The following is an 18079-nucleotide window of genomic DNA, read 5'->3' on the forward strand; positions in this document are numbered from 1 at the left end:
AAATTTGGAGGCCTTCATTTATTTCTTCCAACACTGAGAAAACACCAGCAGATGTCTATCTCTCCATCCCTTGCTCTTGCCATGTGACTTGCTTGCCAACTTTTCTTGCTGCCATGTAATTTCTTAATCATGTCCTTTACTCCTGTTCTTCACAGTTCCTCTAGGGTAGTATGTTGCAGCCCCCTCACATCCACCATGTGCTTCTCAATTTCCCCTCTATGTGATAATCATTTTTAGTTCTTTGGAGGAAGTGGTGATCTATATACCATTATCTAATAGTAATACTGGTAAAACTTTTCTTGTGAAGATTGGGGTCAGCAAAAGAGTTTTGCTATTTCCTAAAAGCAATCCAGTCTCTGCTTTTTCTCCTATCAAACTCTGGGCACAATTCATTGTCCATCTACACTGTTCCATATAGACATATTGTTGGATATGCTCTATAGGGAATCCATTCACATACAAGTTGAAATCTGAATAACAGGTATTATTCATCCACTTGGTCTTTCTTGAGTGGATAGATAGGCCAATCTCCTTTGAGTGATTATAAATCTCTTTCAAGAGGTTGTACAATATTCTATAGCTTGTTGAGATTAGTACAATGTCATCCACAAATGAGCATCTAGAGAACCCCATCCACACGGAATTCTTTGATCTGGTCTCTTTGATAAATCTCTTCCTTCACCGTGTTAGAATCAGCAGCAACCCAGAAGATCACACAGTTTTTTACTAACAGTGACTATACATTATTATCCACAAACCTCTTTTCTTTCCCCCTTTCATCATCTTAACCCAACCTCAAAAGAAATCATGCTCATAGTTTCACTCATCATTTTAAAACTTCAAAAGATCCACAACAGTCTCAATTCAAACACTTCACCAACCGACATCTATAAAAGGAATCTATGGAACCAGTAGAGCTTTTGTTAATTACCTTTTATTAAGGTGAAAAAATTCCATCTGCTTAGTGATGGTTACCCAACCATATGAGTCTCATCTATGGTATGACACATTTTTCTAGGTCAATAACTAACAAATTTGGCAAAACTTTCAAAAACTCCCACTCACTTATGTCCTGTGAAGTTGGCACCAGAGTAGGACTTCATGGAGAACAAGGGTCTATGGAACATAGAAAGCCACTAGGTGATACAGTGGCTAGAGCACTGGACCTGGAATCAGGAGGATCTAAATTCAAATCCAGCCTCAGATACTTACTAGCTGTAAGACCCTGAGCAAGTGACTTAATCCTGTTTGCCTCCCCCCAAAATCCAAAAAGCATTTATGTTATGTGCCAGACACTGGGCTAGGTGGTGGGAATAATAAAAAAAAGAATGCTGAAAATGCTAGACATAAGTTCAATAGTTCATTGAAAGATTCTTCCCCAGGAACCTTCTGGTTATATCTCCAATTATAAAAAGAGACTCAAACCCTTGATTATATCACCAGTGTTGAGAAGCCTAAATAACGATAGTGGTTGGGAGGAGAGAACTGTACTAGCTCCAAAATCTGGCTAATACTATTTTTTTTTTTTTTGGTGAGGCAATTGTGGTTAAGTGACTTGCCCAGGGTCACACAGCTAGTAAGTGTCAAGTGTCTGGTGCCAGATTTGAACTCAGGTCCTCGTGACTCCAGGGCTGGTGCTCTATCTACTGTACCACCTAGTTGCCCTACTATTTTCATTACTTCAATATTTGTGTATTTGTTTTAGTCTCAGTTTTTTTCCTGGAACATAGTGCCTGGCATATAACACGTACTTGTTGTTTGTTTATTTTGATTAACATAAGAAGCAACTGGAAATCTGGGCCTAAATTAACTTCGGAAATTACTGGTTTCCAGACAGTGTTGGGGCAAACAAACAAGGATAGGTGAATTACCAATAAAAATCTCCTCTTTTGAAATTCAGTCCATTCAGGTCCACAGAGAGGATGAAAACATAAGCGACATAGTGATCCTGACTGATGATTCTAGGTCCAGCTGAGATTGCCTGCTATGAGAATTAATGGAGCTATTCCTTCACTTGTGACTCTAGGTCCAAAAGTTTCACAAACGTACAGACAGTTGAGCTCAGGATGCAAGAGTAGAGTCCTCTGAATAGGTTGTTCCCCTTGCAGTGTTCTGGTGTTTTTGTCACTGGCTTATAAGCTTGGGGTGGGTTGGCTTCAGATACTGTCAAACTGGCGATTTTCTAGTGAGGCTGAGTCAGGCACAAGATGATGGATGCTATATGGTAGTGTTCAGGTGGTCCAGTTGGCAGAAACAGAGGGTGCTTCCATCCTTTGAAATCCTTATCTTCCTTCAAAATTCAACTCAAGAGCCAATTCTGACAATCCCAGTTGATGGTGCCAATTCTGAAATAACTCTGTAAGTAAACTTCCTACGTATTTTTCATTTAATAGTAAGAGTCCATGTCATTTCTTCCAATAGAATTTATTTATTTATTTATTTTTGTTTGTTTGTTTTTTAAGTGAGGCAATGGGGGTTAAGTGACTTGCCCAGGGTCACACAGCTAGTAAGTGTTAAGTGTCTGAGGCTGGATTTGAACTCAGGTACTCCTGACTCCAGGGACAGTGCTCTATCCACTGCGCCACCTAGCTGCCCCTCTTCCAATAGAATTTAATAAGGTCCTTGAGGGCAGACTGTTTCATTTTTGTCTCTGTCTCCCCAGAAGTTAGCACAGTCCCTGGTGTTTAGTTGGAACTATATAAATAGTTGTTGTTGTTCAGTTGTTTCAGTAGCGTCTGACTCTTTGTGATCCTATTTGGAGTTTTCTCTGCAAAGATACTGGAGTGGTTTGCCATTTCCTTCTCTAGCTCATTTTACACAAGAGGAAACTGAGGCAAACAGGGTTAAGTGACTTGCCCAGGGTCACACAACTAGTGAGTGTCTGAGGCTGGGTTTGAATTCAGGTCCTCCTGACTCCAGACCTGGCCCTCTATCCACTGTGCTACCTGGCTGCAAGATAAATGATTGTTGAATAAATGAATATTGGTAGAAATGGACATGGGAAATTTTTTATTGAGCTGTTTACATTTGTGCCCCATTCTATGGTCATGAAAAGGGATGTCTGGATCCCATGTCTTACTAAAAAAGGGAGCCATATATTCATGCATGGACAAATTTTCCCCTCTTCTATCTTGTGTATGTCTCAATGCTTCAGGAAATAGCCAACTTTTGACTTTCTTTGTATCCCCAGCATTTAACATAGTGCCTGGTACACAGTGGGCACTCAATAAATGCTTATTGATTGCTGAAAGGGACAAGAACAAAGAGGTGGACAACTATCTGTCGAGATCCACAGGAAATTGAGTGTTTGATACAGAACCAAGACAGAGAATTGCTTGCATCTAATGCCTTCTCATAGCTCCATGGGACACCTTCACGTAGCTCTGAGGGCCCCTGACCTGCCTGCAATGACTGGTTTCCCAAACGTGAGCAGGGCAGCAGCTTTGCCTGCAGGAGGACAAAGGACAAGGGGTGTTTTATGATGTCAGGGCCACTTCAGGTCCTCTGTCTGGGATAAGAGACCAAAGGCTTCAGTACTGCACTAAGTATGTAAGGAAAAAACATCTACTTTTCTCTGTATCCCAGCACACAGTCCTCTCCGGAGAGAGTGCTTACTCTTCTGAAATGACTGGATTTTTCTTTTAGTTACTTCATATTTATTTCTACAGACCCAGTCCGTAACTAAGTAAGCCTTTCCCTACTGGAAAATCTTGTAACCACATAGAACCACAAGCAAGAATCTGGCTGGCTGAGACTGCTGATAATTAGAACATTTGAAATATCCTGCTCTCCTTGGAAGTTCCTAATGGTAAGGTCTTGGTCCCCTGGGACCGACTCTGATTATAGAGGAACATTTTCCCCAGGGTCAAATGTGATAGATATTCTTGTGGGACAATAGGAAAGCGAAGGAAATCCGTGCTCAACCGTGAGAGCACAACATCAGTAGACAGTCAGCCCAGGGGCAGGCCTCAGCTTCCAGTTCCTGGACCCTGCAGTATAGCTTGCTTCTGACTTATGGACAGTCCAGAACCAGGGCAACCTCTGAATGGATTCTGATGATGGGAGAAGAGGGAGACTGGAATGGAATTAGGAAGACTGTGTGAGGAGAATTTAGAGCAGGAGTTGTTAACTTGTTTTGTTGTGTACCTCCTTTTCCAGTCTCGTGAAGCCCACAGATCCCTTCCCAGAATAATGCTTTTAGATGCATACAATAAAATATGTAGGATTACAGAGGACACCAGTTATATTGAAATATACGTATTAATTTTTTTTTAATTCCCTGACCTCAATTTAAGAAGCTCAGATTTAAAGGGAAGGACAAGATGACCTAGGCCAGAGATCCAAACTGTGTGTGTAATATTCCAAAATAAGTTCAGTTTACTATCTTAGGGAGTCTCCAAAATATTCTCAAAATGAGGATTTTAATTTCAAGGTAATAGAGTCAGAATAATTTCAGGTAATTTCTGAGTTAATTCAGGCCAAGTTTTCCAGTTGCTCACTATGTATTTAAATGCTAGCTATGGGTCAGATACCATGCTAACTGCTAGGAGTGAGGATGAGGATAGGGAGATGCCTTGAAAGCATGATTAAATTCTTCTGATTTTTTAAAAAATTAATTTTAATTTTTTATTTGATTTTTTTGAAAGCATGATTAAATTCTTCTGATTTAAAAAAATTAATTTTAATTTTTTATTTGATTTTTTTTGAAAGCATGATTAAATTCTTCTGATTTTTAAAAAAAATTTCATTTTCATTTTTTATTTATTTTTATTTTTTTGAAAGCATGATTAAATTCAACTCTTTTCTCCATACTATTGAAGGTAGCCCTAAATAAACTCTAAAGTCAGGTATGAACAAGCTCTAAACCTATTAAGGGAAGGCCCCCCCCCCCCAAAAAAAAAAAAAAAACCACTGAAAAGAATTGTCCCAGGCAGAGTTGAGTTACTCTGTAAGGGCCATTTTGAGAACCAGAGAGAGAACATTATACCCCTTCATTAATATGTTGTTTTCTCAAGGAGACTCTTTAGAGGAAGAATGGAGGTCAGAAGGCCCAGGATATCTCCTAAAGGTGAGAACTTTGATTTTCAGTCATCTCAGCTGGGCTCCCATCACACAAAGAAGACAGCAAAGTGCAGTGCAAAGAGTATTACAAATGGAATCAAAGGATCTGGATTCACCTCTCATCTCTCTCATTTTACTTCTGTGAGCAAACTGTTTAGCCTCTCAGGGCCTTGGTTTACTCAGCTGTAAAATGGGGAGAGGTGGACAAGATGGTTTCCAAGATCGCTTCCCACTCAAGATGGAATGTCTCAACCATTTCTTGTGGTGCTCATCCAATTGTTCTTGATGCTTTAAATTTCAGTTATACCATAGTATAGTGGGAAAAAAATAGTGATTCAAACAACTAAAGACCTGAATTCTAATGCTGCCGCTGCCTCTTATTAGCCATATGGACTTTAGTCAAATCAGGTAAGAGGCAGCTGATAGCACAGTGGTTTGGGTGCTGGGCCTGAAGTCAGGAAAACTTAAGTTCATTTACTGTGTGGTCCTGGACAAGTCATTTAACTAACCTTTCTGTGTGCACATTTCCTCATCTCTAAAATGGGGATAATAAAACTCCTATCTCCTAGGATTGTTGTGAGGACCAAATAAGATATTTGTGTGGTAAGATAAAATAAGATATTTGCAAACCTAAAATTGCTATATAAATGCTAGTTATTAGTATGGTACTTAAATTCTCTGAAACTCAATTTTCTAGGTTTCCATTCCTGTCTCTGCACCATTTACTAAGCACATAAGTAACTTAGACCAAATGACATAAGCCTTTTGGGCCTCAGTTTTCTTCATCTGCAAAATGGCAAAGAAAAATACTTGCACTTCCTGACTCGCAGAGTTGTAGGAAAACAAGTAGATTTTTTTTTTTTGAGTTTTTTTTGGCGGGGGGCGGTGTGGAAACAGCATGTGAGAATATGATTTCTTTCTTTGTCTGATATTTTTCCTAGGTACAATGAACCTCCTGTATGGAAAAAAAAAATGAGTATATGTGAAAGTACTCTGAATATTATAACGTTTCTATAACAAATATGTTATTAAGAAGATTATGTCAGGGGCGGCTAGGTGGCTCAGTGGATAGAGCACTGGCCCTGGATTCAGGAGTACCTGAATTCAAATCTGGCCTCAGACACTTGTCACTTACTAGCTGTGTGACCCTGGGCAAGTCATTTAACCCCCATTGCCCTCCCCCCCAAAAAAGATTATGTCCCAGCCATTGCTTCTATTGCCTAATGTCCCCCACTTGCCTTTCCCATAGACTATATTTGTGTATGTGTAAGTGCATATAAATATATAAAACATATACATATATGCATGTATGTATAAATATATGTATAAATGTATAACACATACCTATATAAACATTAAAATAGATACACATGGGTATATATAAATTTTATGCATATATGTTCACAGATACATAAAATTATAGTGTATATATGAAAAACACACATAAATATATGTGTGTATAAATAAATAAAACATACATATTTATATATAAATACATACACAGTGCACAAATATATACATGTGCACAAACAAAACTTATATTATATGTTCATAAATATAGAAAATATACATATACACATAAATGTAAAATATATACACAGGTGTGTACATGTATAAAATATACAATATGTATATAAATATATACACATGTATACAAATATATAAATCTATACATATGTGTATATGCATATATACACGCATGTGTGTCTATAAAACATCTACATGTACATACACAAATATGTAACATAGATACATGTGTATAAATATATAACATGTGCAAATGTGTATATAAATATAGAAAATCTATACATGTGCATAGTGAATATATAAACACACATATATAAATACATAAAATATATACATATGTATATATAGAAATGTGTGTATATACATATATACACATGTATAAATACATAAAACATCTACACGTGTGTATACAAATATATAAAACACATACATATGTGTATAAATACATAAATTATAAACATGCATGCATACACGTGTATGTAATATTTTCTCTCCCTCACTGTCATTGTTTCTTCTTCATCAACAGAACTGGTCCCTTTCTCTAGAGAAAGCCTCTATTACCAGGCTCCACCGATGATGCTCTTACCGTGTCCCCCACACCGTGTTTCACCACTGTGGAAACAAAATGGCAGGTCCGCGATGAAGCAGATGTCCCGCCTCAACCATTGGACCAGAATCATCAAGCAATCGTCCCCTCCCTGTTCCTGGACCAAAACGTCACCCTCCCCATGGCTCCAACGGCTTGTTACATCTCCACAGCTGCCTCACACCTATCAGAAAACAATGGGGGTACCATTAGCCCACCTTCATCAACAGGCTACAGCTAAAGCATCCGCCTTCCACAGAGGGCGACCACTGGCCTCAGCCAAGCCTTTTCCTAGGCCCAGGAAAACTGATGTGTCATTAAAAACTGATCAACAACATCTTTTACTTAGCTCCAAACCTCAGTCTGAGTCTCCATTGTACCCTGATCACCAGACAGGGGATTCTTCAGTCCCTGACTGTCATTTTCCTAAGATTTATCGACATTGTGATCAACCAAATTTCAACAAGAAACCCCTAATTCCACCATTCTCCAACTGCCGAATCTCTGAGGTTCCACTCTATGAGGATCACAGGTCCAAGGCTGAAGCTATCCCCAGTCCACTCCTTGACTCCCAGGACCCTGCCACTTCTGCCACAATGAGCTCTGGGCACCAGGATGAAAATTTGTTGAAGTCTAGGCAGAGTTTTGTCAACCTGAAGCATGTTATAATCATACCATCCTGTGATAACCAGGGTTATTCTTGGGCCACAGCTTTTGAATCACCAAGTGAAGTCCGACATTCTAAGACATCACATCCTAACCTGTGCCCTAGGGAAACGGCATCACTGTTAAGATGTGCTGACCATCAGATATCCAGGGCCCTGGGTGTAAATCCATCACATTTGGATCAAAGAATTAGAGGTACACCAGCACCCATACCTGAAGAGCAGGCTGAGAATATACCAACCCCCACAGCCCAAACCCTATTTCCAATGGAGGTAGAATGTTGGGAAATAACTCCACCAAGGACAGACCACCAAGCTGCAGTTATAACAGTCCAGGATCATGGAACAACATCTCCAATAGCCTTAGATCCCCAGGATAAAACTCTACCTGGACTTGACTACTTGGACACCTCTCATCTGAACCTTAATCAGCTGGTTAAGGAACCTGAGCATTGGAAGTTGATGCCACTAAGAACAGTCCACCAAGATTCCACACAAACAGGTCCAAATTTTGGAAAAGCACCTCTGTTAGATACAGAGGATCAAATTCTACCTGAGCCCAACCATGAGGCCACATCGCAAGCCAGCCCTGACCAGCAGACTAAGGATATAGCAAACCTGATTTCTCAAGGCAAAATCAATGTCTCAACTCAAGAAGAAGAGCACAGGGAAGCAATGTCACTAGAAACAGACCACCAGAGCACAATTCTAGACCAGGAGGATGAGGCAACACCTCTTATGAGCTCTGTCTCCCAGGATGCAACTGTCCCCGACTTCTACCAGTCACCATATCCGCCCAGCTGTGACCACTCCTTGGAGACTGCTCCAGACCCCAACACTCAGGCTTCATTTCTATCAGACTGCATAAAATCACCAGAGGGCCCAGAACAGCAGTTTGCACCTAACCCCAACCCTCTATCCAACCATGAAAACCAGGATAAGGCTATATCAGACTCCAATGATCACCAGCAGAATCACACACCTTCAATGAGTTTGAATGATCAGGAAACAGTTCAACCAGTATCCAATTATACAACTAGATCTCTACCAGGTCCTAGCCATCAGACTGAGATTCTAAGAAGACCCTCACTTGTGGCACTAAATTCTAACCATCAAGACCAGGTTCAAAATGGGCTCCGACATCAAGCCCATGCTGTACCAAAAAGACAAGGTCCACGTGGTTTTAACTATATCAAACCCTATGTTATTGAGGGGGGCTCTGTGCCTGCTAAAATTGTTCATGCCATCATCAATTCCATCCCTCAGGAGAAAATTAAAAATGACATCAACAAGCATATTCTCTTGGAGAAGACTGGGGAATCTCCAGCTCGTTGGCCTGATCAATTCTTTTCCAGCAATTACATTGTCTGTTTAGTTTGTGCCTCCTGGATCCCATACGGTTGTCCCCATGTTCAAAAAACAAAATATCCATGTGTAACACAATTGTTGGCTATACCAATGCTGCTGCCCAGTTCTAAGCAAAAGCTAAATGTGAAGTTTGTCTTCCAAGTGCCCCAGATAACAGCATGCAACATTTTCAGCCTCCCATATACCCATTATTGTTTGCAAAGGTCTTTACACCGCCCAACAGCTTTTCCCACGTGTTATCATTCAGACCCTGTGCTCTCTGAGTCTGCAAAGAAAAAGTGGCTTCACTTCATCCTGAGCAAGAATCACCAGTCAGGGGGAAAAGCCACAATCAGAAGCCGACAGCCATGCATGAAAGAAATACCCAGGAAGAAAAGAAGGAGCACCAGAGGGGGGTCAAGAGGATTAAAACAAAGAGGAAATTAAATAACCATTTTTCTCTCTGAAAAGAAATGAATTGAAAACCTCTACCCTGTATATATTTGAAACCTGTGTTTCCCTCCCTCCTTCTCTCTCTCTCTCTCTCTCTCTCTCTCTCTCTCTCTCTCTCTCTCTCTCTCTGGCTCTGGCTCTCTCTGTCTTTGTCTCTTTCTCTGGCTCTGGCTCTGGCTCTGGCTCTCTCTGGCTCTGGCTCTCTATCTCTGTCTGTCTGTCTCTGTCTCTGTCTGTCTATCTCTGGCTCTCTCTCTCTCTCTCTAAATATAACAGACAGTGAGAATATTTCACTTAGAGACTCTCTTGGGAGTTTAGGGAGAAAAAGTCTCATGTCTTCTTCCTCTCATGCCATAAACTAGCCTCTGGTAAGATAGACTGGACCCTGAACAAAAGAGCTTTTTTCTCTGTCTCTAGTACACCTGTTATCCACCAGCCTCTTTATTCTATCCCTCTTCTTCACCCACATGTTCCATATTTCCATATTTCAAAAAATTCAAACTGGAAATATGGCTCTTTTCTGGAGTCAAATTGCTGTTATGTCTCATCTCACCAAATATCATCAATGTATGTCCAATTTGTTTTCCTTGTTAGCTGTACTTTGAGTTCATGGGTATTATTACACCTGGCTGATATCCTGGATTTTGTCTTCTGTGACCTCCTAAGTGCTGTAATTCCCATTCTTCCAAATCTGTATCTACTCTGTATTGTATTTAATGTGGTGGAAATGTATAAACAGTTTTCCCCTTTCTCTGGTCTTTTCATGGTTAAAATAGTTTTGGTCAGATTTACAAGAATACAGGTAAATCATTTTACTAGCCCTGGTTAGGTATACTCCATCCTTACCCAGGAGCCTGCTATTCCTATATTTTAGCCATAGCCCAGACATCAAAACTGCATTCTCAGACACCATTTCTTTTTTTCTTTAATAGTATTTTATTTTCCCAATTACAGGTAATGAAAATTTTCAACATTCATTTTTAATAAAATTTTCAGTTCCAAAATATTCCCCTCCCACTATGCCTTTCTCCTTCCCTTTCCCCCTCCCTGAGACAGCAAGCAATCTGATATAGGTTATACATGTGCAATCATGTAAACCATTTTCACATGTCATGTTGTGAAAGAATAGATAAGACAAAAGAGAAAAACGTGAGGGAAAAAACCAAAAAACAACCGAAAAAGTGAAAATAGCACGCTTTGATCTGCAATCAGACTTCATCAAGTTCTTTTTCTTGATGTGAATAGCATTTTCCATCATGAATCTTTTGTAATTTTCTTGGATCATTGTGTTTTTGAGAAGACCTAAGTCAATCACAGTTGATCATGGAACAATATTACTATTACTGTGTACAAAGTTCTCTTGGGTCTGCTCACTTCACTCAGCATCAGTTCATGTAATTCCAGGTTTTTCTGAAATCTACCTGCTCATTTTTTGGGGGGGGGGGGTGGGTAGCAATGAGGATTAAGTGACTTAGCCAGGGTCAAACAGCTAGGAAGTGTCAAATGTCTGAGGCTGAATTTTAACTCAGGTTCTCCTGAATCTAGGGCTGGGGCTTTATCCACTGTGTCACCTAGCTGCCCCTTGCTCATCATTTCTTACTACACAATACTATTCCATGACATTCATATACTATGTCTTGTTCAGCCATTCCCCAATTGATGGACATCCCCTCAATTTCCAATCAGACACCATATCTTAACCAGCTGTTCATCTCCCCATGTGTCTTTTCCTTCTCAATCATTTACCTTTCATAAGCAAAAGTAAGAAAAACACCACCTGTGCTTTAAATTTTTGGTTGAAGGTCAAAGACTGCAATTTTTTTTTGTATTCTTAATGTCCTTTTTATTTATTTTTTATTTTGCTTTGTGAATATCTTTTGTTTTTCTTTGCAACAAACATTTATTTTATTTTTTCCAGTTACATGTAAGGATAGCTTTCTACATTCATTTTCATAAGATTTAGAGTTCCAGATTTTTCTCCCTCCCTCCATTTCCTCCCCTCTCCACAAGACATCAACCAGGTTATATATGTACAATCCACAAGTGCTCTTTTTACCAGTTGTTTCTATGGGAGTGGATAATATGCTTCATCATTAGTCCCTTGGGATTGTTTTGCTGAAAGTAGTTAAGTTATTCACAATTGCTCATCAAACAATTCTGCTGTCACTAGGCACAATGTTTTCCCAGTTCTGCTCACTTCACTATACATCAGTTCATATGAGTCTTTCCATGTTTTTTTGGTATCATTCTGTTTGTCATTTCCTATAGCACAATACCATTCCACTACAATCATATACCACAGCTTCTTCAGTCATTCCTCAATTGATGGACATTCCCTGGATTCCCAATTTTTAGCCACCACGAGTTGCTATAAATATTTTTTGTACAATTTCCCCCCTTTTCTCTTTTTCATGATTACTATTGTTAACTGTTTCCCTCCGTCCTATTCTCTTTCCCATGATATTTACTCTATTATCTATCCTCTTTCACCATATCCCTCTTCATAAGGGATTTGCTTATGTCTGTCCCCTCCCCCAATCTGCCCTCCCCTTCTTTTGCCCCTTTTACTTTATCCCCTTCCCCTCCTATTTTCCTGCAGGGTTAGAGAGATTACTCCACCCAATTGAGTGTGTATGTTATTCCCTCCTTGAGCCCATTCTAATGAGATTGAGGCCTTTGAGCCAATTCTGATGAGTGTTAGGCTCATTTACTGCCCAGATTAAATAGATTAGCCTACCCAATTGGGTGTGTGTGTTAATCCCTCATTGAAGAAACTCTGATGAGTTTAAGGACTTTGAGCCTATTCTGATGAGTGTAAAATTAATTTACTGCCCTGCTCCTCCCCCATCTCTTCCTCTACTCCATAAGCCCTTTCCTGTTTCTTTTATGCGGGATTTTACCCCATGCTACATCTGCCCTTCCCCCTCCCCCAGTGAATTCCAGTCACTCCCCCAATTTAACCCTAAAGATGTCATCATGGGGCAGCTAGGTGACACAGTGGACAAAGCATCACCCCCGGACCCAGAAGGATCCGAGCCAAAACTCAGCCTCAGACATAAGACAGTCACCCACTGCATGACCCCAGGTATGTTCCCCAGCTCCAATTTTTTATGGTTCTCTAGGGCCTTGTATTTTAAAGTCAAATTTGCCATTCAGTTCAGGTCTTTTCATCATGAATACCTGATAGTCCTCTTTTTCACTGAAGTCTCATTTTTCCTCTGAAATATTATGCGCATTTTTGCTGGATATGTGATCCTTGGTTGTAATCCCAATTCCTTTGCCTTCTGGAATATCATATTCCATGCCCTCCAATCCTTTGATGTAGAAGCTGCTAGATCTTGTGCTATCCTGATTGGGGCTCCACAGTACTTGAATTCTTTCTTTTTGGCAGCTTGCAATATTTTCTCCTTGACCTGAGAGCTCTGGAATTTGGCTATAATATTCCTAGGAGTTTTCCTTTTGGGATCTCTTTCTGGAGGTAATCAGGGGATTCTTTCAATTTCTATTTTACCTTCTCCTAATCCAGACCAGAGTCCAGAATCTAGTTTTCCAGACCAGAATCCAGTTTCCTCCTGATGACATCTTACCACTTCAAGAAGACAAGAGAACTCAGAGACTTTATATGTTTTGTTAGTTTTTACTATCTCCTTTCTGTTATAATATACATCATCTGTAACATGTACCCTCTGCAGAGGCTCTCCCTTTGCAAGACTAATGTCAAAGCGTCGGTTCTTAAGGACAAAAAAAAATCGCCCCTCTGGACAAAACTTTCCTCTCTTCCTTTTCTATATTGTTGTTCACATATTATTAGTTAGCAATAGTTATTATATTCTTTTTACTGTTCCGTCAAGGAAACATTTTGTTTCTTGAGGAACAAAAGGGGGGACTGTAATGATTGGAATGATGCCACCTACTGGAGACTTGCTGTGGGAAAGCTCCACCATGAGGAAATGCCTCAGAGACATTGTGACTTTTCCTTGGCGTCAGGAAATGACATTTGCTCATGGGTGCTGTCTATCAAGGCTACCAGCCAATCAACTTGAGGAGCCTCCTATGGTCTGGGAGGAGACAGGAAGGAGGAAAGGGAGCCCGCGCAGAGAGCTCTGGGGCTTTTTGGGTTCCTGACTTGATGGTGGTGGCGGCAGAGGACTTCACAGGAAATTTGAGGAAAGATAGGAATGCCAGGCTGTTGGAATTCTGTTCTCAATCTTTTTCTTTCTATTTTCCAATAAACACTTAAAAACCTAAACTCGTTTTATCAGTGATTTTAGTCAGTTTCCCCCAAAACTGGGGGAACAGATTAGAATCCACATTTAGAATCTTAAATTACACACTTCTAGAATGTCGGGGGCAATTTTCCCTGACAATATCTTGGAAGAAGATGACTAAGCTCTTTCCTTGATCATGGTTTTCAGGTAGACCAATAATTTTCAAATTATCTCTCCTGGAACTATTTTCCAGGTCAAGTTTTTTCCAGAAGATATTTCACATTGCCTTCTATTTTTCTATTCATTTGGATTTGCTTTAATGTGTCTTGGTTTCTCATGAAGTACTAGCTTCTATTTGTTCAATCCTAATTCTTAGGCAATTATCTTCATCAGAGAGCTTTTGTACCTCCTTTTCCATTTGGCCAATTTGACTTTTTAAGCTGTTGACTTTTTTCTCATGTCTTTCCTGCATCACCTCTCTAACTTTATCTTCAAAGTCCTTTTTGAGCACCTCTATGGCCTGAGACCAATTCATATTTTTCTTGGAAGCTTTAGATATAGGGACCCTGACATTGACATCTTCCTCTGAGGGTGCACCTCAATATTCCTTGTCACTGAAGAAACTTTCTATGGTCTTCACCTTTCTCTGTCTGCTCATCTTGCCTTTCTTTTACTTGACTTTTAGCTCTTTAAAATGGGGCACTGTGGGGGCAGCTAGGTGGCGCAGTGGATAAAGCACTGGCCCTGGATTCAGGAGTACCTGGGTTCAAGTCTGGCCTCAGACACTTGACACTTACTAGCTGTGTGATCCTGGGCAAGTCACTTAACCCCCATTGCCCTGCAAAAGAAAAAAAATGGGGCACTGTTTCCAGGCTGCACTATCCCAAGCTTCAGAAGGTCCCAGGTGGTATGATTTAAGAAGGATCAGGTTCTTCACTGGCCTTGCCTGTTCCCTGGCCTGTAGATGACCCCAGACCAACTTGCTAATCAACCAGCTTCGTGTGTTGTGGTTATCAGCTCCAACAAGCTTGTGCCCCTCCCCCACCTGGGCCACTGCTACTCAAGCCTACCTCCTGGTTCCCAGCAGGGGTGAAAAACCCAAGTTCTGCCTCAGCACCAGAAGAGACCCCTGTAATATTCCCCCCGCCAAGGGCTCAGCCCTCTCACCAGACTGTGAGCTTAGTTCCAGACAACACTGGCACTTCAGTTAATTCAGAGGCTCTGGGGGTCTCTTTCTCTGGCGAGACCTTCCTGGGACTAGATATGTCTCAGAGTGACTGTGGGGTTGGGCTCCACTCCTGTCTCACCACAGCAGCTCCCTCCTTCTGACCTTCCAAGCCATTCTTGGTTGGAAGATGATTTCAGCACTTTTGCTGCTCTAGGAATTGTCCTCTGGCATTATTTGGATGTTTTTTGGAACAATTGTGTCATGAGTTCGAGAGCTCACTGCCTTTCCTCTGCCATCTTGGCTCTGCCCAAGAAGTGCCAACTCTTAATTTTTGTTAGTTTTCTACCTTTCTTCTGGCAATACCGTTTATAGGCATAAATGTAAATTCATAAATTCATGTAGGCACATGAATCATAAGAATTGGTAGTAGTCATCTGATTTGGCAAGACTTGGGAGGTTCTCTGTGGAATCTTGGATACATTCTCCAAGAATACATGCCTCTATTAGGACGATGCAGCACCCCAAGTCCCTCAAACCAGCACTATCCATCTCTTCTTCCTCTGACCCTCAGTGGATGATCTGTTCCCTGACAGCACATGTGGGTAGATTCACATAATCATCCCATGGAGTAAAAAGCAGCTGCTTCCTCTTCCTAATCTACAACTCCCTCCTCTTTAGAAAGAGCCTCCTTTTTGTTTCTTAGCCTCAATTGTTCCCAGGTCCTTCTCTTTATGCTCCGTATGAGAGTCTTCCAGACTACAACATCAAATAAGGGTTTCTCATTGTTTCTCCCAGGCATGCATCTCATGCCTTTTGAATCCTTCACACCTGAAGGCTGAAGAACTTTTCTCTCTGAACAACAGTTCCCTTCATTCTTCCATTACAGCAAATGATATCAGTTGGAGATATAGTCCTATGAACCCTTATAAATTCATTGTACCGTGCTACTTCTGGCTGACTATTAAAGGTGTTCACATTGGGGTGGGATTCATGATTTATTTTTTCTCCATAAAAGTATTTTATTATTTTCCAGTTACATATAAAGGTAGTTTAGTATTTGTTTTTATAGCAATTCTAGTTTCAAAATTTTTCCCTTCCTTCCCTCCCCACTCCAAGACAGCAAGTAATTAATCTAAGTTATATATGTACAACCACATTAAACATATTTCTGCATTAGTCATGTAATGAGAGAAGAATCAGAGCAAAAAGGAAAAACCTCAAAATAGAAAAACAACAACAAAAACAATAGAAATAGTATGGTTTGATCTACATATAGATTCCACAGTTCTTTTTTTTTCTGGATCTGGAGAGCATTTTCCATCATGAGTCCTTTGGAACTATCTTGGACCAATGTATTGCTGAGAAGAATCAAGTCTATCATAGTTGATCAGCACATAACAACACCTGCCTCCCAAGGTTATTGTAAAGAAGATGTTATTATGCTGTTAGCAAATTCCTGGAACATAGAATGTGCTTAATAGTGGGACATAAAATACCAAGGCAGAATTTTACCTGAACTTCACCATGGAGCCACACCTCCATCCTGCTGTGAGGACCAGGCTTCAGATGTAACAGACCTCAGTGCACCTTCTATGTTCCAGATTCTAGTGCACACATCACATGGAAACAAGAACCAGATAACTTTGGCACATTTTGGACAAAAGAACTAGACCACCGGGCTATGTCTTCACCTGGCAAAAATCAGGAGGCCCAGGATATACCAGACTCCAATTCTGAGACCTTGGTACAACCAAAAAAAAAAAACCTCCACACAGATATAGTGACCAAGCTTCAGATGTAACAGAACTCAGTGCCCAGGCCACACTCCAACAAGATCTAGGCAAAAGAGAAACATCTTTGGGCAGCTAGGTGGCACAGTAGATAAAGCACAGGCCCTGGATTCAGAAGTATCTGAGTTCAAATCTGGTCTCAGACACTGGACACTTACTAGCTGTGTGACCCTGGGCAAGTCACTTAACCCCCATACCCCTGCAAAAAACCCCAAAACAAACAAAAAAAGAGAGAAAGAGAAAAACATCTTGCCCAACAGAATTAGAGAAGTCAGTAAGAACTCTAAAAGACAATGTTTATTGGGTAACACCATGGGACATAAAACACCAAGACAGAACTTCACCTGACCCTCCTCGTGGGGTCACACCTCCACCCAGACATGAGGACCAGGATTCTGGTATATCAGACCTCAGTGCCCAGGCCACACTCCAACAAAATCTAGAGAAAAGTGAAACATCTTGTCCAACAGAACTAGACAAGCAGGCCACAACTCTATCAGATAAGGTTTCCTGTTCTACATTCCCCTGGGATCTAAAACACCCAGACAGAAATTCACCCGATCCTCAACATGAGGATGCACCTCCACCCAGCCATGATGACCAGGCTTCAGATTTATTAGACCTCTATGCCCAGGAAACACTCCAACTAGATATAGATAAATGGAAACATTTCTGGCCAATACAACTGAACCAGCATGCTACAACTCTATCAGACCAGGTTCCTAGGCAAATTGCCCAAGTGACATAAAACACCAAGATAGAACTTCAGCGGATGCTGACCACACAGTCTCAACATCATCCAGCCATGAAAATCAGGATGTTCATGAAAATCAGGCCACACTCCAGCCAAAACTAAATCTATGGGAAATAATGCCATCAGTACTAGACCAAGAGGTAACAAATCCCACAATTCAGCACTCCCAGACAATACTTTCAATGAACATAACAGAGCCCCAGAATATAGCTCTATCTGATCCTGAGCACCTAATTATACTCCCATCCAGCAATGCCCACCAGGTAGGAGATATACCAGAGCCCAGTTCCAAGGTCACACTCCAACAAAGACAAGATGACGGGGACATATTTTGGACAAGACTAGATTCCCAGGACATACCTTCACTCAACAGTCTCTACCAGATGCAGGATATTCCAGTCCCTAAAGCCCACATGATTCAAAAAGAAAAAAAAAGACTTGGATATATTTAGGACAAGAACACTAAAATATCAGGCCATAACTCCAACAAACCAGGATCATTGGACTGCACTTCCTTTAC

Source organism: Dromiciops gliroides, chromosome 3 (genome assembly GCF_019393635.1).
Source record: "Dromiciops gliroides isolate mDroGli1 chromosome 3, mDroGli1.pri, whole genome shotgun sequence".
Lineage (NCBI taxonomy): Eukaryota > Metazoa > Chordata > Mammalia > Microbiotheria > Microbiotheriidae > Dromiciops > Dromiciops gliroides.